General features: G+C 43.3%; 1 protein-coding gene across 3 annotated transcripts in view; it reads right to left on the reverse strand.

The window, feature by feature from the left end:
• FLI1 (Fli-1 proto-oncogene, ETS transcription factor) overlaps window positions 1–21,914 on the reverse strand; it is a 1,144,904-nt gene that overhangs the window by 469,449 nt on the left and 653,541 nt on the right. The window lies entirely within an intron of this gene.

Below are 21,914 nucleotides of genomic sequence, written 5' to 3' on the forward strand. Positions count from 1 at the left end.
TGGAGTGGGAGGGGGAGGGCGGGAAGTGATGATTATTGATGTTCTGAGGCCTTTACAGTCGGGTATTGTCTATCGATTACATCTTGAAGACCTGGAAAACATTTATATACACGTGATTACACTTGGACACATCTCAGAGAACCCCTGGTGTTATTATGATGCGCAACATATACAAATGCCACCACCTTACCGATGACTCAGAGGTCGACTCAACCACCTAACGCGCACATAAAACTACTAACGTGGAATGTGCGAGGACTAGCGCAGCCCAAGAAAATTAGGCGCGTGTTTGCATACCTGAACAGGCACTACATAGACATCGCGTTTTTACAAGAAACACACATAGCTCCAAACACGCATCAATCCATAGGCCTTAAATGGGCCGAGTCTGTCCATGTCGCAACGTATTCATCCTACTCTAGAGGGGTAATATTGCTGTTCCGGAAAGGGTTACATTTCAAAGTTTTACGGGTGGTGCAAGACCCAGGGGGCAGATATGTTATTTTATCGGGAACACTTCATGGTAGGGCACTGACTTTGCTTCATGTGTATGGCCCTAATGTGGATTCTCCAGACTTTTTTCAGGAATTGTGGGGACACTTACAACAATTCACACACACTAGGATATTATGCGGGGGGATTGGAATGTGACCCTTGCTGATGGTGTAGACCGCTCCGCTCAGTCCATCGAACCACATAAAAATGCCAGAACAAAACTCCAACATATATTGGCGGACGTGAGGCTGACGGACCTATGGAGACACAAATTTCCCATGGAACCAGGGGCCACACACATTTCTGCATGCCACAATAGTTGGTCCCGTATAGACTATTGGCTGGGCACGGATGATATCATACATTGGTCTAGTGACATTCACGTCGTTCCTAGAACGCTATCGGACCACAATCCGATTTTACTGAAGTTATCCATCCCGAATCACACCCCACCTCCTTTTCAATGGAGATTTAACTCACGGGCTTTAACTGACATACTATACGCCGACACTATCCATGCTGCAATCAAAGACTATTTCCTGCTGAACAAACCGGCGGTCGACGACCCATGCCTACTGTGGGAAGCCTTTAAGGCAACGGTTTGAGGGGTATGCATGAGCACCACTATCGGCATACTTCGGGACATCAGATAACAGATTAAAAGATGCGACACACAAATGAGGGCTTTGGAAAGGGAATACGAAACCACTCAAGATGTTGCGATTCTGGGACGACTACGCACATTACACACAGAACATCAGAATCTAGTAGACGACGAAATAAAGTATATGGATAAAAAACACACTGCTAGAAATTTTGGGGAGGCAGGTCAGGCGGGCTGCTGGCGGCAAAAATTTGTGAGGGCAAGAAACATACTGCGGTCCTTGGCATTAAAACTGAGAACGATATTATGCTGACACAAACGACGGATATATAGCAAAGTTTTGTCACTTCCTATAGTACACTATATGCATCGCAGCCAATAGCCTCAACTGAGGACATCAACGAATACTTTAGGGAGGTGGCCATAGCGTGGCTGTCTGACCGCCAGAGGTAATACTTGGCGGCACCCATCACGGTGGAGGAAGTCACGGAGGTGATAAAAACACTGCCGAACGGTAAGGCACCAGGCCCAGATGGGTACACAAACAAATTTTATAAACACTACGTGGATATCCTTGCTCCCTGGCTGACGGAAATGTACGGGGCTGCGTTCGACCAGGGTGAGCTACCCCCGACACTCCGCGAAGCGGTAATTATAGCTCTACTGAAACCATCCAAGGACCCGACCCATTGTGATTCCTACAGACCGCTATCACTGATAAATGTTGATTCCAAAATCCTAGCAAAGATCATGGCTATGAGACTAACACCACTAATGACCAACTTGGTGTTACCTGACCAGGCAGGATTTGTCCCGACCCGATCCACGTCCCATAATACCCGAACGATGTTCGCCCTAGCCCATTACCTCCAACCTAAAACGAAGGCGGTTGCGGTGCTACTGGACGCTGCAAAGGCGTTCGACTCCATTGAATGGAGATATTTAATCACGGTGTTACACCGTATGGGCTTCCCGAAAAGGTTTGTCCAGTGGGTATCCCTAATATACACTAAACCCAGAGCCAAGGTCCGAGTAAACGGGTACTTGTCCAACAGTTTTGCGGTGGAGTGCGGAACCAGGCAGGGCTGCCTGCTCTCCCCCCTGATATTCGCCCTGGCATTGGAGCCACTGGCCTGCATTATACTGCAGAACTATAAATCATCTGCCCTGCAATTCCCCGCTCGACCGCTGCACATATCATTGTGCGCGGACGACATGGTGCTTTACGTTCGCGATCCAAATGAACACCTAAACCAGCTGTTGAGGGAGTACATCAAATTCGACGGGCACTCGGGGCTAACAATCAACTGGTCAAAATCCTCCATCATTCCCCTCACAGACACTACGACTCCCTTTGATATTGACTACCCCCTGGAGTGGCAGACCGAACCGGTGCGATATTTGGGAGTGCTATTCCATAGAGATCTGGACATAGTGCTCCGCGTAAACTATGGCGTAACAATATCCAAACTGGAAGAGAAAGTAAAGCGCTGGATACAGCTTCCGTTGACTCTAGCAGACCGTATTGCAATAGTTAAAATGAATATATTGCCCAAACTGCTGTATTTATTGAATAATATCCCCATTACCCCTCCGGGAGAGATATTCCGTAGAATTAAGTCACTGATACTACAACTCATCTGGGCGGGGAAACAAGCGTGGATCGATCTCCAGACGTTGACGCTCCCATATGCCAAGGGGGGGCTTGGAGTGCCAGATTTCAAACTGTACTACTTGTGCGCGCAGACACAGTATGCGGCTTATTGGTTTCATATGGTTCATATCTAACTCACACAGCAATTGAGGAGGGTAATGCGAGTCCGGTCCCTCTTACCGCCATCCTATCGTACAAACGCCCGCCACTACACGCTCGCGACATAAATATAGTTTACATTACCATCAGGGCGTGGCACGAACTTGGGAGGTTGGCGCACAAAACCCCGCTTTATGCACGAAACATGCCATTACATGATCACTCATATTTACAACAAGGGGTGGTGAGGGACAGAGTCTCTGAATTAAACAGAATACTCTCACCCAGTCAAGAGATCAGGGCTAGATCCAACACCGTTTTTTAGCTCACTGCACCATCCCAGTTTCAGAACCTGTCTGTATGCAAATTAGTCTGTTCCTGTCCCAGTGCATGATGGGAACAGGGCAAACCAAACTACAAAAGCCAATTCTTACACTGGGAAGGAAACAAGCTACCGGGGACCGGTTTCTGGCATTTCAGCCGTCTTCGGCCCGGCTTGCTTGAATCCTGATGGTGCAATGAGCAAGGGACTCACATCTGAGTATACCCTTCCACGCTTAGGGTGGACAAAAATATTTACAACAAGGGGTGGTGAGGGACAGAGTCTCTGAATTAAACAGAATACTCTCACCCAGTCAAGAGATCAGGGCTAGATCCAACACCGTTTTTTAGCTCACTGCACCATCCCAGTTTCAGAACCTGGCTGTATGCAAATTAGTCTGTTCCTGTCCCAGTGCATGATGGGAACAGGGCAAACCAAACTACAAAAGCCAATTCTTACACTGGGAAGGAAACAAGCTACCGGGGACCGGTTTCTGGCATTTCAGCCGTCTTCGGCCCGGCTTGCTTGAATCCTGATGGTGCAATGAGCAAGGGACTCACATCTGAGTATACCCTTCCACGCTTAGGGTGGACAAAAATATTTACAACAAGGGGTGGTGAGGGACAGAGTCTCTGAATTAAACAGAATACTCTCACCCAGTCAAGAGATCAGGGCTAGATCCAACACCGTTTTTTAGCTCACTGCACCATCCCAGTTTCAGAACCTGGCTGTATGCAAATTAGTCTGTTCCTGTCCCAGTGCATGATGGGAACAGGGCAAACCAAACTACAAAAGCCAATTCTTACACTGGGAAGGAAACAAGCTACCGGGGACCGGTTTCTGGCATTTCAGTCGTCTTCGGCCCGGCTTGCTTGAATCCTGATGGTGCAATGAGCAAGGGACTCACATCTGAGCATACCCTTCCACGCTTAGGGTGGACAAAAATATTTACAACAAGGGGTGGTGAGGGACAGAGTCTCTGAATTAAACAGAATACTCTCACCCAGTCAAGAGATCAGGGCTAGATCCAACACCGTGTTTTAGCTCACTGCACCATCCCAGTTTCAGAACCTGGCTGTATGCAAATTAGTCTGTTCCTGTCCCAGTGCATGATGGGAACAGGGCAAACCAAACTACAAAAGCCAATTCTTACACTGGGAAGGAAACAAGCTACCGGGGACCGGTTTCTGGCATTTCAGCCGTCTTCGGCCCGGCTTGCTTGAATCCTGATGGTGCAATGAGCAAGGGACTCACATCTGAGTATACCCTTCCACGCTTAGGGTGGACAAAAATATTTACAACAAGGGGTGGTGAGGGACAGAGTCAATGAATTAAACAGAATACTCTCACCCAGTCAAGAGATCAGGGCTAGATCCAACACCGTTTTTTAGCTCACTGCACCATCCCAGTTTCAGAACCTGGCTGTATGCAAATTAGTCTGTTCCTGTCCCAGTGCATGATGGGAACAGGGCAAACCAAACTACAAAAGCCAATTCTTACACTGGGAAGGAAACAAGCTACCGGGGACCGGTTTCTGGCATTTCAGCCGTCTTCGGCCCGGCTTGCTTGAATCCTGATGGTGCAATGAGCAAGGGACTCACATCTGAGTATACCCTTCCACGCTTAGGGTGGACAAAAATATTTACAACAAGGGGTGGTGAGGGACAGAGTCTCTGAATTAAACAGAATACTCTCACCCAGTCAAGAGATCAGGGCTAGATCCAACACCGTTTTTTAGCTCACTGCACCATCCCAGTTTCAGAACCTGGCTGTATGCAAATTAGTCTGTTCCTGTCCCAGTGCATGATGGGAAGAGGGCAAACCAAACTACAAAAGCCAATTCTTACACTGGGAAGGAAACAAGCTACCGGGGACGTTTTTGGCCACTATAGGTGTGGCAGGGTATACTCAGACATGAGTCCCTTTCTCACTGCACCATCAGGATTCAAGCAAGCCGGGCCGAAGAAGGCTGAAATGCCAGAAACCGGTCCCCGGTAGCTTGTCTCCTTTCTGGTGAAGAATTGGCTTGGTAGTTTAGTCTGCCCTGTTCCCATGATGCACTGGGCAAGGGACAGACTGATTTGCATATAGCCAGGTTCTGAGCTGGGATGGTGCAGTGAGATAAATAACGGTGATGGATCAAGCCCTGATCTTTGGACTGGGTAAGAGTGGTCTGCTTAATTCAGACACTCTGTTCATCACCACCCCCTTTTCGGAATCGTTTTTGGCCACTATAGGTGTGGCAGGGTATACTCAGACATGAGTCCCTTTCTCACTGCACCATCAGGATTCAAGCAAGCCGGGCCGAAGAAGGCTGAAATGCCAGAAACCGGTCCCCGGTAGCTTGTCTCCTTTCTGGTGAAGAATTGGCTTGGTAGTTTAGTCTGCCCTGTTCCCATGATGCACTGGGCCAGGGACAGACTGATTTGCATATAGCCAGGTTCTGAGCTGGGATGGTGCAGTGAGATAAATAACGGTGATGGATCAAGCCCTGATCTTTGGACTGGGTAAGAGTGGTCTGCTTAATTCAGACACTCTGTTCATCACCACCCCCTTTTCTGAATCGTTTTTGGCCACTATAGGTGTGGCAGGGTATACTCAGACATGAGTCCCTTTCTCACTGCACCATCAGGATTCAAGCAAGCCGGGCCGAAGAAGGCTGAAATGCCAGAAACCGGTCCCCGGTAGCTTGTCTCCTTTCTGGTGAAGAATTGGCTTGGTAGTTTAGTCTGCCCTGTTCCCATGATGCACTGGGCCAGGGACAGACTGATTTGCATATAGCCAGGTTCTGAGCTGGGATGGTGCAGTGAGATAAATAACGGTGATGGATCAAGCCCTGATCTTTGAACTGTGTAAGAGTGGCCTGCTTAATTCAGACACTCTGTTCATCACCACCCCCTTTTCTGAATCGTTTTTGGCCACTATAGGTGTGGCAGGGTATACTCAGACATGAGTCCCTTTCTCACTGCACCATCAGGATTCAAGCAAGCCGGGCCGAAGAAGGCTGAAATGCCAGAAACCGGTCCCCGGTAGCTTGTCTCCTTTCTCGTGAAGAATTGGCTTGGTAGTTTAGTCTGCCCTGTTCCCATGATGCACTGGGCCAGGGACAGACTGATTTGCATATAGCCAGGTTCTGAGCTGGGATGGTGCAGTGAGATAAATAACGGTGATGGATCAAGCCCTGATCTTTGGACTGGGTAAGAGTGGTCTGCTTAATTCAGACACTCTGTTCATCACCACCCCCTTTTCTGAATCGTTTTTGGCCACTATAGGTGTGGCAGGGTATACTCAGACATGAGTCCCTTTCTCACTGCACCATCAGGATTCAAGCAAGCCGGGCCGAAGAAGGCTGAAATGCCAGAAACCGGTCCCCGGTAGCTTGTCTCCTTTCTGGTGAAGAATTGGCTTGGTAGTTTAGTCTGCCCTGTTCCCATGATGCACTGGGCCAGGGACAGACTGATTTGCATATAGCCAGGTTCTGAGCTGGGATGGTGCAGTGAGATAAATAACGGTGATGGATCAAGCCCTGATCTTTGGACTGGGTAAGAGTGGTCTGCTTAATTCAGACACTCTGTTCATCACCACCCCCTTTTCTGAATCGTTTTTGGCCACTATAGGTGTGGCAGGGTATACTCAGACATGAGTCCCTTTCTCACTGCACCATCAGGATTCAAGCAAGCCGGGCCGAAGAAGGCTGAAATGCCAGAAACCGGTCCCCGGTAGTTTGTCTCCTTTCTGGTGAAGAATTGGCTTGGTAGTTTAGTCTGCCCTGTTCCCATGATGCACTGGGCCAGGGACAGACTGATTTGCATATAGCCAGGTTCTGAGCTGGGATGGTGCAGTGAGATAAATAACGGTGATGGATCAAGCCCTGATCTTTGGACTGGGTAAGAGTGGTCTGCTTAATTCAGACACTCTGTTCATCACCACCCCCTTTTCTGAATCATTTTTGGCCACTATAGGTGTGGCAGGGTATACTCAGACATGAGTCCCTTTCTCACTGCACCATCAGGATTCAAGCAAGCCGGGCCGAAGAAGGCTGAAATGCCAGAAACCGGTCCCCGGTAGCTTGTCTCCTTTCTGGTGAAGAATTGGCTTGGTAGTTTAGTCTGCCCTGTTCCCATGATGCACTGGGCCAGGGACAGACTGATTTGCATATAGCCAGGTTCTGAGCTGGGATGGTGCAGTGAGATAAATAACGGTGATGGATCAAGCCCTGATCTTTGGACTGGGTAAGAGTGGTCTGCTTAATTCAGACACTCTGTTCATCACCACCCCCTTTTCTGAATCATTACATGATCACTCAGCACTATCTGTCACACGTGAGAAGGTGGGAATGTCGTTACTACAACAGGTGGGCATTGCGCAGATGGGAGACTTATTTAACGAGGGTAGATTCGTAGAAATTGCGGAACTCCAGTACATACACAACAAGTCACAGCTGTTTTATTTCACACATTATAGGCTGAAGAGAGCCATGATGGAATATACCCTACCTTTCCTGACGCACCGGCTACATTAGATACTCTACAACTTATCATTACAACACAGAATCTGTCCCACCTGACATCGAGACTATACTCCGTTACACAGGCTGAGATTCCACAGTCCACGGACAGGGCCAAGACTAGGTGGGACTTGGTGTTAGACAGCCCATTGACAGAGAGGGAATGGGAACAGGCGTGTGCGCTTACACAGATTCTGACCCCTAACGGAAATCTCAAAATCATACACTACAAGTATCTACATCAGGCATATTACACACCGGCGCGAATGGGTAGATACGGCATGCGGGATGATACCAGATGCAAAAGATGTGGTGCGGAGGGTGCAGATTTAATACATCTGGCCTGGTGTTGCTCCAGAATACAGGATTACTGGGTAGAGGTAACCGCTAAGCTGTCAACAATGGTGGGGGTTGAGGTGGATTGCACAATCCGATGCTGCTTGTTGGGCATTATACCGCAGCTCAAATCATCTAAGCGTAAATTTTGTGCGATCGCCTTGCTGTTAGCCAAGCGGCAGGTATCCAAATGCTGGCACACTACTCAGGTACCCACTACACAAAAAATGTTTACAAGATATGTCCAGCTGTAGGGACAAACGACTGACATACGAAGAAAGCCTGCCACCACGATCTAGACCAAAAGTCTTTTGGTTATACTTAACTGAATATTTGGCCACGTTGGAGAGTGACACGGAGTGACAATGGAGATTGTCGATGATGAGTGCTGAAGGTACTGAAGTTTATAGAGGTTGGAGGGAGAGGTGTTCAAGAAAGATGAAACGATGTAGTTACACTGTACTTATTGATGTGGACAACTGAAATGTGAGGGTCTCATTGTTGGGGTTTATTGTTAGTATTTACTGTGTATGTTCTAATACACCAACAAAATTTGTCAAATAACAAGGCCTCATTTATGTGCTTTTTGCCGCCGGACGGATGTTGTCGGCTGTATGGCTGTGTATAATACACGCTGAAAACGCACTTTAATTCTATCACAGCCGGCCCCAGGGTTGTAGGCTGCTGGCTGTGTAACCATCTGTTGCTACGAATAAAGGTCTTACAAAAAAAAAAATTGTTACACGATGCCTAGTCGTGCCTTGTCATATAGAAAAAAATGCGTGAAGGTTGGATCGCCTTTCACATAATTTTGAGTTGAACTTCAGCGCACTTTTATGTGAAAGGCGATCCAACCTTCACACATTGTTTTCTAATGTCAGGACAAACCCACATAAGTTACAATAAGCAAAATATATCCTGAGCTAAAAAAACAAGAGACAATAAAGTTCTTAAAATGAGTCTTGAGAAGTAAGTAGTCTTCATGTTTTCCTTTATTCAGATGTTAGTCCTCTTAAACAAACTAGCCGCCAGCACGTGTTTCGTCTTGGTAATATAGACCATAGACTTCTTCAGGGCTAATGCTAGAGCCAATTGATATTAATCAATCTATAGTGTCAATAATTGAAATAAGTAGAAATAATTGTAGTCTGGAGACTCCTGAGATAATAATCTGTATAATGGCAGTATATATCCTAAGTTACAAGCGAGCCCCAGCAGTACCTACGGATATGAAGTAACCCGTCTTATGCAAGCACAGAAACACGGCGTGTAGATTCTTGCTTGGTGAGAGGATACATGAATTGATTCCAACAATTTGAAGCATATGAACATGCATGAATAAGTAAGGGGATCGCTCAAATGAAATACTTCGGAGTTATGCAATGCTGGAAATTGTATTAGAATAATTGGTGTCTTTTATCAAAATATTTATAGGTATAATGGTTTTAGTTCGGCACATAAGGATATTGTTGTTTTGCACAATCAATATGTATGCACTTTATAGGGCATGGTCGATGACTTTAACATGGAAATTGTTGCCAGTTCATACATGCTTTTATGCTGACATTTAATTCATATTAGATATGTAATTATGAAATGCAACGATCATTGAAATAACTGTTGAATATATACATTTATGCATGTATTATGGTAAAATATGTAGTATTCTTTCCATGTCTATGCAATGACCATATGCACTTGCACTTTATAAGGCAGTGAAAGAGTCAGAGAGTTGTCATGTGATCAAGGGCGGGATCGCCCGAAACGTGTAATGGCAGAGCTGGCTGAAGAAAAATAAAAAAAATCTGCACAATACCTGGGTCCACGCTCGTCTTTTCTGTGCAAAACTGACGGTGTGTTTGAGTTGAAGCAATATATATATATATATATATATATATATATATATATATATATATATATATATTACCTACTGGCTATCGCCAGTAGGTATATATAGTTAGGATTTTTTCCCTATGGGATTTCTGAAAATTCTATGCCTAATAACTTTGGCGTTTGTGGACGGAATCGGCTGAAATTTTCAGGAAAATGGCACATTTTGTTTCTGAGCAGCCCCTAAAAATTTGGGGGGGTTTCGTCAAGGGGGGCCTGAGAAAAAAGGGGGGTCCCAAAACGCGTTTTTCCCATTCATTTTTCCATAGGGCGGTTGGACTCACTTTTAGCTCGAACGGCTGAATGGATTTGCACGAAACTTGGCAAAATTGTAGGGACTGTTAGCCCGATGTGCCTTTGCTAGGTCTCAATATATGTGCTCCAGTAGTTTTTGAGAAATTAACGTTCAAAACAAGATATATATCTGTAACAGCGCTCCGGGCAGCGATCCGGTCCGCTTACTTTTCGCGAAACGGAACTTTGCGCGCAGAAAGCTGATTGGCTCTCCGGTGTCTGTCAACATTCTAAACAGTCCGGAGCGGCCGCCATCTTATCTCTCGGTAGGATCGAGAGAGAAGAGGTGAAAAACGAAGGGGGAATTTATTGAAAGGGTGCAAGGTATACCCCTCTTGACCCCCTAGGATTGTTGTTGGGGTTATTAAAGGGTCCCGTGGGGAAAATAAAAAAATAATTATTTTTCACGGTAGAAGCGTTTCCCGGGCCGCGAACTGGGCCGCAAACTGGTAGCGAAACGGGAATTCGCCATTTTGTGCTTCGTTTTAATTTTTTAGAGACAAAAATTATCGCCGCACATCGGCCACAATGCATGAATATCGTTGAAAAGTCAGCGATATTCATGCATTATCCAGCAAATGCTCTTAGCCATGTTATCCACCTTCCATTGGATAACAGAAAGCTGATTGGCTCTCCGGTGTCTGTTAACATTCTAAATAGTCCGGAGCGGCCGCCATCTTATCTCTCGGTAGGATCGAGAGAGAAGAAGAGGTGAAAAACGAAGGGGGAATTTATTGAAAGGGGGCAAGGTATACCCCTCTTGACCCCCTAGGATTGTTGTTGGGGTTATTAAAGGGTCCAGTGGGGAAAATAAAAAAAAAATTTATTTTTCACGGTAGAAGCGTTTCCCGGGCCGCGAACTGGGCCGCAAACTGGTAGCGAAACGGGAATTCGCCATTTTGTGCTTCATTTTAATTGTTTAGAGACAAAAATTATCGCCGCACATCGGCCACAATGCATGAATATCGTTGAAAAGTCAGCGATCTTCATGCATTATCCAGCAAATGCTCTTAGCCATGTTATCCACCTTCCATTGGATAACATGGCTAAAAACCGCTCTGTGCGTGAGCTTTTTTTTTTTTTTTTTTTTTGCTGCGTGACGTTTGTTAACGTTCGATTCGATGGAAATCAGGAAGTGTTGAACACCATTTTGTCACTGCGAGTAAATATTTTGTTATAAATGAATCCTTATTGATAAACATTGTCTGCGCCATCTTGCGTTTTTGTCTAATGCCACAATTTTGTTGTGCACGGCAGCCATTTTAGATGCCTTGACCAGGGCCACTCTCTGCACGCCGTCGATTCTCAGCATGGCTCCCCACCCTCGCACGCATCTCCCCCACGCAATGGTCACCCCCGCTCTCTCTCTCATGCATGGGCCATATACTTCCCCCATCTGCGCTGCTCTTCTCTGAGAATCACACCCTGTGCCCGTTCGACACCTCCCTTTCACCCTATTCACTACCGCACCCTCTGACACTTCTCTTCCTCTGTGTCCGATTGTCCAGGCCGGACCTAGGCTATCACCTAGCCCTGCGGATGTAGTTTATGGCTCCAGCTGTAGAGTATCCAGACATGCCAACCCTCCCGATTCAGGTGTGAGACTACTGATTTCAGTGCTAGTCTTTCGCTTCCCGATTCCTGCAAGGAAAAACCCGGGGGCATATTTCCAACAACTAGCGGTAATTTTTGTCTCTAACTTGTTTAGAGACAATAATTATCGCCGCACTTCGGCGAATTTTATCGCACATAAACCTTGCTATTAGCAAGGTTTATCGCAAATGCGATAAAAAACGGCCGCAATGCATGAATATCGCTGAAAAGTCAGCGATATTCATGCATTAGTCAGCAAATGCTCTTAGCCATGTTATCCACTTCCCATTGAACAAGCGCATGGTCTTTTAAAGATTTGTGAAGTACTCGGGGCGGCGGTGTGTGTGTGTCCTCTTTCAGGAGCGGGCGGGGGGGCACTGGCAGCAATTTGCAGGCCAGGCAGTGTTCAACACGTGCATCACCTTTTCTCTGCCTGCTATTGTGCTCCATGCTTCGGAAAGGTAAGAAAAAGAACGTGCATTTGAGTTTGAAATGTCCGATCTTGTAGCAGTACACTTGCAAAGCCCACACATGACAATAACCCGATTCAAGGCCCCATTCACCCGATTTTTAAAAAAAATATAGTACTCCAAGACAGTTACATTTTAAAACTTTATTAATATTTAAATATAACGAACGCAACAAAAACTGAAAATATATTTAACCATTTTTTGAAATTAACCAGAACTATAACAACAACAACAACAATAATATAACTTTTATGCCTAAATTACGCAAACATTTAGCTAATCTGCTAAAGGGGGGAGTCGCCATTTCTTTACAATAATCAATAATGAAAAATCCACATCAATAGGGTTGCCCGTTTTCTCGATGCAGCACTATAGTGCAATATACACAGCACCTGGGGTGTCAAGAGTGAACAGGTCTTTCTTTGTTCCTTAAGATGTTATCTCCGAGAATGCTGATGCATTGGTGTCTGTACACTTCTTTGTCAATTCTGTCAAGATGATAACTGCTTTATAAACAGACGATATCTTTGTTTCGTCATTAGTGTTAAGTGTGTCTGAAACTACAGTGCCCTTCTGTTTTTTTTCTTCAGGCTCTACAGAGTTTTGTGTGTTGTTCTTTTGAGCGACAATTATTCCAGAGGTTTCAGGTTCACTTGTTTTGTTCTGCAGTGAGTTAACAGCTTTAGAGAGTTCATGTTTATTTGCTATGTCCTGTTTTTCGTGAACTGCTTCAGAGACGTCAGCCTCATTTTTTATGTTTCAGTAGATCCTGGACCTGCCCGGCCGCGCCCAAAATGGCGCCGGTGTAAATGGGACTCGTAACTGCTTGTTCTGTACTGGTTGCCCAACCTTGATATCACGAGATACATATGCAGTTTTGAAGCACATGGCGGAGGCTTGTCTGCTGTAGTGGGGCGCCCCTTTATCGTTTCAGTCGCCATTCCGCCCGCTTTTGCTACACTGTGCCTCATCCGCCATTCAGCTGTTTACCGCCCGCTCTTACGGCTACAGCGTCTCGCTCACCATGTAGTTGAGTTGTTCCCACTCTTGCGGTGCAGCGGTAGGCGGTTGCCACAGGACTCTTAAAATGGCGGCCGGCTCTTCGGATTTGGGCCTGGTCCAGTAAAATGGCCCTGGGACACCTTGGAACTCGGACGCTTGTCTGCCAGGGCTTGGGTTCCATTCTCGAAAGCGTCCCCTCAGCCTTGAAGATTGTACAAAAGTCTTGGGGGTCCTCGACTCCTGCAGGCTTCCGGTGGGGAGCGGCTGCCATGATTGCTTGCGGAATGGCCACGACGGAGCTACGAGATGGTGGTGCTCTCATGGTGACGGCAGCTTCAGTCTGAAACATCCAGAAACAAGGTGGGGCTTTCATCGTTTGGGGAAAAAAAATGTTTTAATCCAATGAAAAGTGTTATTTTTAGGTCACATGACCTAGTCTTACATAATTAGGAAAAGAAAAGTAAAATGAACCAATGAAAAGTTTTATTAACAAGTCACATGACCTGTTATGCTTACGTTACGCGCTGCGCGGCGCGCTCTGGATCGTTTCCGGGAAGCTGCGCCTTGCGCACCGGAGCACTTCCGGGTGCGCTAACGCGTCGCGTCATATGACGCATTACGCGACAATGCAGGTGCAGAATATAGTCAAAATGTCTCCACCAACCAGCGGTCGGAATTCCACCGCTTTCAGCAGTCCAAAAAGTTCGGTCAAATCTTAAGAGCGGGAGCAACTCAACTACATGGTGAGCGAGACGTTGTAGTCGCAAGAGCGAGCGGTAAACAGCTGAATGGCGGAAGAGGCACAGAGTACCAAAAGCGGGCGGAATGGCAACTAAAACGGTAAAGGGGCGCCCTACGACAGCGTGTCTTCAGGTGAAACGGATTGTGGGACAAGGTCCAGAATGAAAGATTCTTCAAAAGGGAAAAAATTCCGCCGGACCCCGGGAGCCGGCCGCCTATGCCGGGGGCGATCTCAGGCCTCACCAGGGCAACACGACTTGGGGAGGGGGCAGGAGCCAAGCGCCCCCTCTCAGTCCGCGCCATCTCACCGCCCCTCGGGGGCCTCCGTCAAGCGGTTTAGGGAGGCACCGTATCACATTGTTTTCCAATGCAGTCAGGTCCACAAATGGACCCCACTTACTTTGAATAGTGAAGCTGCAGCAGGTGCAAATAAGGTTTAAACAGTGTTACAAGAACTGCTTAGAATTCTGAAGTATGGCACTCAATAACCAAGACTTATGCCATTTATGTAAGGCAGTGACATGGAAGCAACTCAGGGACAAAAAGCATGAACGAACATTCACGTATGAAAATCTTATTTGGAGAAGGGGTAGAATCCAAACGCCCCCTGCCAGTTCGCGCCACTACACCGTATGTGGAAAATCTGAAGCCATCATTCTACAAACTCTCAACGCTTGTTATCAGTGCATGAGTTTCATGCTCGATCGATTGAGCTAGCCGGATCGGGCAATAAAAAGTATAAAATAGTTATGTAAATAGTTATTTAATAAAATGTTTTATTCTGTTTCTTTGGTGGTGTGTTGTGTATATTTATAATATTTGCATAGGGTTTGCCGTTATTTTGGGCGGTGTGGGTGGCGGAGTCGAGCTGTTTTGCAGCCCTCATGGTGTGGAGCTCAATTCATTTCACTATTTTCGTATTTCTCATGAAGGGTTATTCCTAATGTTTGTATTTTACCGAGGTTAAAAAGAGATCGAATTAGTGGTCTACTGATTTTGCTCGATTACTTTTATTTTTTTACACGATTTTTCACTATCTGCAAAGACTAAACAGAGTATTGCGACTTTGTGCTTGTTTGTAAATAGAGAATGATCCAAAGAGAACCAATTGTAAAACAGTAAATGCTTGGATAATAATCAATCAAATGGAGAGACAAGCAGGTACAACGGATTACAACAGGGGTAAAGGTCTGCGTTAACTACCGTTCACTATCTGCAAAGAGAGAGTACTACTAAGAGAAAAGAGGGGAGTGGGGAGGGGGGGCAGCGTTCAAAGCACATCAGCGTGTATAAACACGAAAACGTTTTTACCTATCACGTACTTGACATTTGACAGCTTTTGATGTTTGCTATTAAAAAACCATTGAAATTCACAGAAAAAACCATAGGTTATACTCCATATATAGTTAGGAATTTGCATTTACAAAACCTTGAAAATTCAATGAAAAAACCATTGGTTTTAGGCCATATATAGTTAGGGATTTGCATTTAGAAAACCTTATTTTACTCGCATAAAACCATTGAAATTCCATATATAGTTAGTTGCACTAACTATATATCGCGCACCCGCAATCCACTGCTGATGATGTCACATATTACATCATTCATGACATGGTCAGTGACATCACTGATGACATCACTGATGACATCTCAAATGACATCACTGATGACATCACTGATAACATCTCATTTGACATGACTGATCACATCACTGATGATATCATTCATGTGATAATACCATGAACCTCTTCAGACTCTAATATAACCTAAGATACAATCAGTGTAAACAGACAGTCACTCATCCATGGAGTTACTCACACACCTAGTCAGTTATGCCAAAAATCAATCACACCTCCATTTTCTCAACTATACAGTTATACACACCTTACTTATTCAAACATATACTAACACATATTTACTTTACTCTCTTATACAATCTCTGATACATGTTCACAATGATCCATACAGCCACTCACACATTCACTAGCTCTTATGCACAGTTATTTATAGATGTCAACTCTCACATGTACTGTGTTTTACATATGTACTTAATTTGACATGTAGCAATGAGGTATCCATTCACTCACTAATACACTCATGCACAGTCAACCGCCCATACAGCTGTTTCCACATGCAGTTTTGAATCTATACATATAGTGAATCAACTACTCACACATCTATGTACAGAGTCACACACCTCCCAGCCACCCATACACACACACTCAGTTTCCCATACAAATACTTGGACAACCAATCAATAACCCATACAGTTACTCATATAGCTACTGATCAACATATGCAGCAGTTTGTAGAACAACAGATATAATGATGTACAAATTAAGACAGTTTAGTCACTAACTCATGCCCTCAGTGAGACACATTTAATCACTCACTCATACAGTCAGTCATGCACCTACTAAATCCTTCATCCAGACACTTATATATCTACTCATTCTTCAATATGTAAAACATATTTTAACTTTACAGAAACATACAGTCACTGGATGTTGTAATCAGTGATGTCATCAGTGATGTCATTTGAGATGTCATCAGTGATGTCATCAGTGATGTCACTAACCATGTCATGAATGATGTAATATGTGACATCATCAGCAGTGGATTGCGGGTGCGCGATATATAGTTAGCGCTTATAACTATATATGGAATTTCAATGGTTTTATGCGAGTAAAATAAGGTTTTCTAAATGCAAATCCCTAACTATATATGGCCTAAAACCAATTGTTTTTTCATTGTATATATATATATATATATATATATATTACCTACTGGCGGTCGCCAGTAGGTATATATAGTTAGGATTTTTTCCCTATGGGATTTCTGAAAATTCTATGTCTAATAACTTTGGCGTTTGTGGACGGAATCGGCTGAAATTTTCTGGAAAATGGCACATTTTGTTTCTGAGCAGCTCCTGGAAATTTGGGGGGTGTTTGTCGAGGGGGGGCCGAGAAAAAAGGGGGGTCCCAAAACGCGTTTTTCCCATGTTAATTTCCATAGGGCGGTTGGCCTCACTTTTAGCTCGAACGGCTGAATGGATTTGCACGAAACTTTGCAAAATTGTAGGGACTGTTAGCCCGATGTGCCTTTGCTAGGTCTCAATGTATGTGCTCCAGTGGATTTTGAGAAATTAACGTTCAAAGTAAGATATATATCTGTAACAGCGCTCCGGGCAGCGATCCGGTTCGCGTACTTTTCGCGTAACGGAACTTTGCGATGCCAAGCTGATTGGCTCTCTGGTGTCTGTCAACATTCTAAACAGTCCGGAGCGGCCGCCATCTTGTCTCTTGGTAGGATCGAGAGACAAGAGGAGGCCAAAACAAAGGGGGAAATTACCATAAGGGGGCATAGTAGATCCTCGTTGACCCCCTAGGTTTTATGTGGAGGTTTAAAAAGGGCCCAGCAGGGTCAAAAAAACATTTTTTTTTTAATTTTTGCGTGGTGAGCGCCTAGTACGCGAACCGGAAAGCGTTCTGGGCAGCGTACTATAAGGATAATAGAATGATAGACTTTTCAAATACTGTATGCTAATTGTTTGTTGTTTTTGTTGGTTTTTTTTGTTTTCTTTTTTTTTTAAGTATTTTTTTTTTATTTTGATTGTGTTTCATAATTCATTAAACTTTCTAACATTTCAGTGTCCGAAATTTCAAGATTGAATATAGGGTGTAACATGTTCTCATTTTGAAGCAGGTTATCCACTGCTTCAACACATTGTAGTAGTTCCTGGTCTCTACTTTGATCCATAAAATCATCAATTTTTTCTTGGCTGCTCTCCTCCAGTACAATTGTAAATTTAACTTGTTGCTCGCCTTCCATTTTGCCTGAAATTATGATTAAAAAAATATATATTAGTAGAGATAGGGCACTGTTGGGATTAATTTTAGATAGGCAGTTTTTATCAGTGAATTTTTCTTTTGGCAGTGTATAGTATCAGAGTGGAAATAGGACTATAAAAAAGTGTATGTGATTTAACTAAGAGAAGCCTAACTCCATTCATAACTATAACAGAGAAGTCTATCTAAATCCATAACTACTACAGAGGGATAGTGTATATCTATCAGAAAAAGTCTACCATATTAAGTTATAGTGCACAATATACTTCAGTTTTAAAAATAACAACTTACCTTCACAAACAAGTTGAAGTGTATGGTAGCTATTCAAATGTGATGTACAACAAGAAGTAGTAGTCAAAATGGCTGTGTTTTCTTCTCTTCCTTTATATATATTCAGGTATATAACCAATCAAATGTCAGGTAATATAAGTAGAAAATGAAAGTAAAATTTTCATTGGTTGTCAATTCCAACACTTCAGATGTGTTTTGTGAAGTAATTTACCTCACGGTATTTAGAGAGGTCTATAGACTTAATGGCTAAATGGAATTTCAATCAAATATGAGAAAATGAAAGAGATTGTTATATAGTATAAGCTAATCTATATTTGGTGAGAGTGTCTCCAGTCGTTTTTCTGTGAATTACTTTCCCACCTTTTTTTGGACCGCTTCCCGGAAAGCGGTCCGGTCCGCGAACTAGGAGCGTAATGGGAGTCCACCATTTTGTGTTTCGGTCGAATTAAGATATAAAATGGAGGGTAAATAATGTTCTGAATGGGTAGAAGGGGGCACGGTACAAGTATTTTGACCCCCTAGGTTTTCTGAGGGTGGCTGAGGAGGACCATATGTGCGAAGAAAAAACTTTTTTTTTTAAATTTTGCGCGGTTAGCTTCCAGTTCGCGTACCGGGTAGCGCTCTTTGAGCGTAGTTTGTTGAAAATTACAGAAAAAAGTTAGAAAAAAATTATAATTGTGAGTGATCAGATGAAGGGTAGCTCTGGGAAGAGCTTTTGGGTTTATGGTACATTTAGGTACTTATAAGTAGGTACCAATGCACAGTCTTAAATTCAGAATGAAAATTCTGTTGCCCTCATCTGAGAAGTGAACTCCATCTCCTCTGTAGATATCTTGCATGTAGTAACGCAAGTTATTGTTGTACAAGGAGCCCATTCCATGGTCTCTCATGTAAGCTGAAACAGATTTGTTTACATGCTTCCTCGCTTTCTCAATTTGTGGACAAAATTGGTTGGACCACCTCCATTTCTGTCTTTGGCATATATTGGAATATACCAAGGCAGTTTGAGGGAAAAGTGCCATTCATTGCTCAAAGGTGTCCTTTAAAAGCATTTCCAGACCTACCCCAGTCAAAGTGCCCAAATCATTACCTCCACAGTGCACAATTAACAGGTCAGGTTTTGGCAAATGCATAAAGGTTTTCACCAATGGTATCAATTGGTGACATTTTAATCCTCTTTGGCCCAACCACTTAATTTCCACATCTTGTAAATTGAGGTTAGGTAAATTTCTGTTCTCCGCATACCTTTGAGCCCAGTGGATGTAACTATGTCCAACAATCCAGACCTTAAACATGGTGGGAGAAGGTTGTGCTGCAGTCAGATGAAGTGTTGTAATGAAAGGGCAGTTGAAACAGTAGGAGTTTGTAAAGAAAAAAAACTGTGGATTTCCAATGCTAATGATTCATTAGCAGTGATTGGTGCATTTCCATTTCTGAAAACAGAAAGTTAGGGTGCATGGATGTGTTCTTTGAAAGATGTAATTTGAATGGTCAACGAAGAAACATTTAATGAAAGATTGCACTGGATACGCAGGTGCACTGAGAGTTCAGAGTTCAATTGAAACATTGTTGTGTGAATTTGCAAACATGAGAGGTCTTCCAGGAGGTGGTTGCTATGGAAAAAAGGCAGAGAGGGCAGAGGGGGGAAGGGTTTTGATTTGAAAAAAGTGAGGGAAGAGTTATGATTGGCTAATATGAGAGATATGTGAAATGAATATCTGTATTTCTGTGCTTTCAATAGCTGCAGCCTCTGGAGTGCATCCTTTTTCTTCTGCTGAAGACAATTTGGTGTATTTCTGAGACTGTTTTCAAAACTCAAAAAGTATTTGCTAAGGTGAGAAAAGATTTATTTAATTTAGATAGAGAATAGTATGATTTAAGGAGAAAAGGATGAAAAAAGCTGTGTTTTTAAAATGTGGCTTTGTCTCTAGTGATATACATATAGATTTTGTTTCTTTGAGAAATTGTAATTGCATATTCGGTGTAGCATTCTGGCATGCAGTAACACAAGTTATTGTTGTACATGGAGCCCATTCCATGGTCTCTTATGTAAGCTGAAACTGATATGTTGTTTTTAAAAACGATTTTTGAAATCAATTACATTTCTGGATATGTACTGCTAGAGCTTTATAGGTTGTTTTGGATCATATTTATAAGGCATTTGAGTGTCTTTGATGTTATTTTTTCCTTTTTAAATGGAAAGCATTCCTCATGGGGCAAGTGTCTTGTAAATACGCTCCCACCTGTGCTTGGCAAATTTAGATTTTGATTATGGGAGTTACATAGCCACGTTAATAATGTCCAAAAAATGGTGCTAGGGCATTCCAGAAAACGCTTTCATGTGTCTCAAGGACATTTTCAGTCATTTCCTCTTGAATGCAGGTATACAATTGATTTATATGCTGTGTTTAAAAACGATTTTTTGAAATCAATTACATTTCTGGATATGTACTGCTAGAGCTTCATAGGTTGTTTTGGGTCATATTTATAAGGCATATGAGTGTCTATGATGTTATTTTTCCTTTTTAAATGGAAAGCGTTCTTCATGGGGCAAGTTTCTTGTAAATACGGTCCCACTTGCGCTTGGCAAATTTAGATTTTGATTATGGGAGTTACATAGCCATGTTAATAATGTCCAAACAATGGTGCTAGGGCATTCCAGAAAACGCTTTCATGTGTCTCAAGGACATTTTCAGTCATTTCCTCTTGAATGCAGGTATACAATTGATTTATATGCTGTGTTTAAACACTATTTTTTGAAATCAATTACATTTCTGGATATGTACTGCTAGAGCTTCATAGGTTGTTTTGGGTCATATTTATAAGACATATGAGTGTCTATGATGTTATTTTTCCTTTTTAAATGGAAAGCGTTCTTCATGGTGCAAGTTTCTTGTAAATACGCTCCCACTTGCGCTTGGCAAATTTAGATTTTGATTATGGGAGTTACATAGCCATGTAAATAATGTCCAAACAATGGTGCTAGGGCATTCCAGAAAACGCTTTCATGTGTCTCGAGGACATTTTCAGTCATTTCCTCTTGAATGCAGGTATACAATTGATTTATATGCTGTGCTTAAAAACGATTTTTTGAAATCAATTACATTTCTGGATATCTACTGCTAGAGCTTCATAGGTTGTTTTGGGTCATATTTATAAGGCATTTGAGTGTCTATTATGTTATGTTTCCCTTTTTAAATGGAAAGCGTACCTCATGGGGCACGTTTCTTGTAAATACGCTCCCACTTGCGGTTGGCAAATTTAGATTTTGATTATGGGAGTTACATAGGCATGTTAATAATGTCCCAAAAATGGTGTAAGGGCATAATCACCATTTAAAAAGGGTAAAATAACATAATAGACACTGAAATGCCTTATAAATATGACCCAAAACAACCTATGAAGCTCTAGCAGTACATATCCAGAAATGTAATTGATTTCAAAAAATCGTTTTTAAACACAGCATATAAATCAATTGTATACCTGCATTCAAGAGGAAATGACTGAAAATGTCCTTGAGACACATGAAAGCGTTTTCTGAAATGCCCTAGCACCATTGTTTGGACATTATTTACATGGCTATGTAACTCCCATAATCAAAATCTAAATTTGCCAAGCGCAAGTGGGAGCGTATTTACAAGAAACTTGCCCAATGAAGAACGCTTTCCATTTAAAAAGGAAAAATAACATCATAGACACTCATATGCCTTATAAATATGACCCAAAACAACCTATGAAGCTCTAGCAGTAGATATCCAGAAATGTAAT

Source organism: Lissotriton vulgaris, chromosome 2_1, assembly GCF_964263255.1.
Source record: "Lissotriton vulgaris chromosome 2_1, aLisVul1.2, whole genome shotgun sequence".
Lineage (NCBI taxonomy): Eukaryota > Metazoa > Chordata > Amphibia > Caudata > Salamandridae > Lissotriton > Lissotriton vulgaris.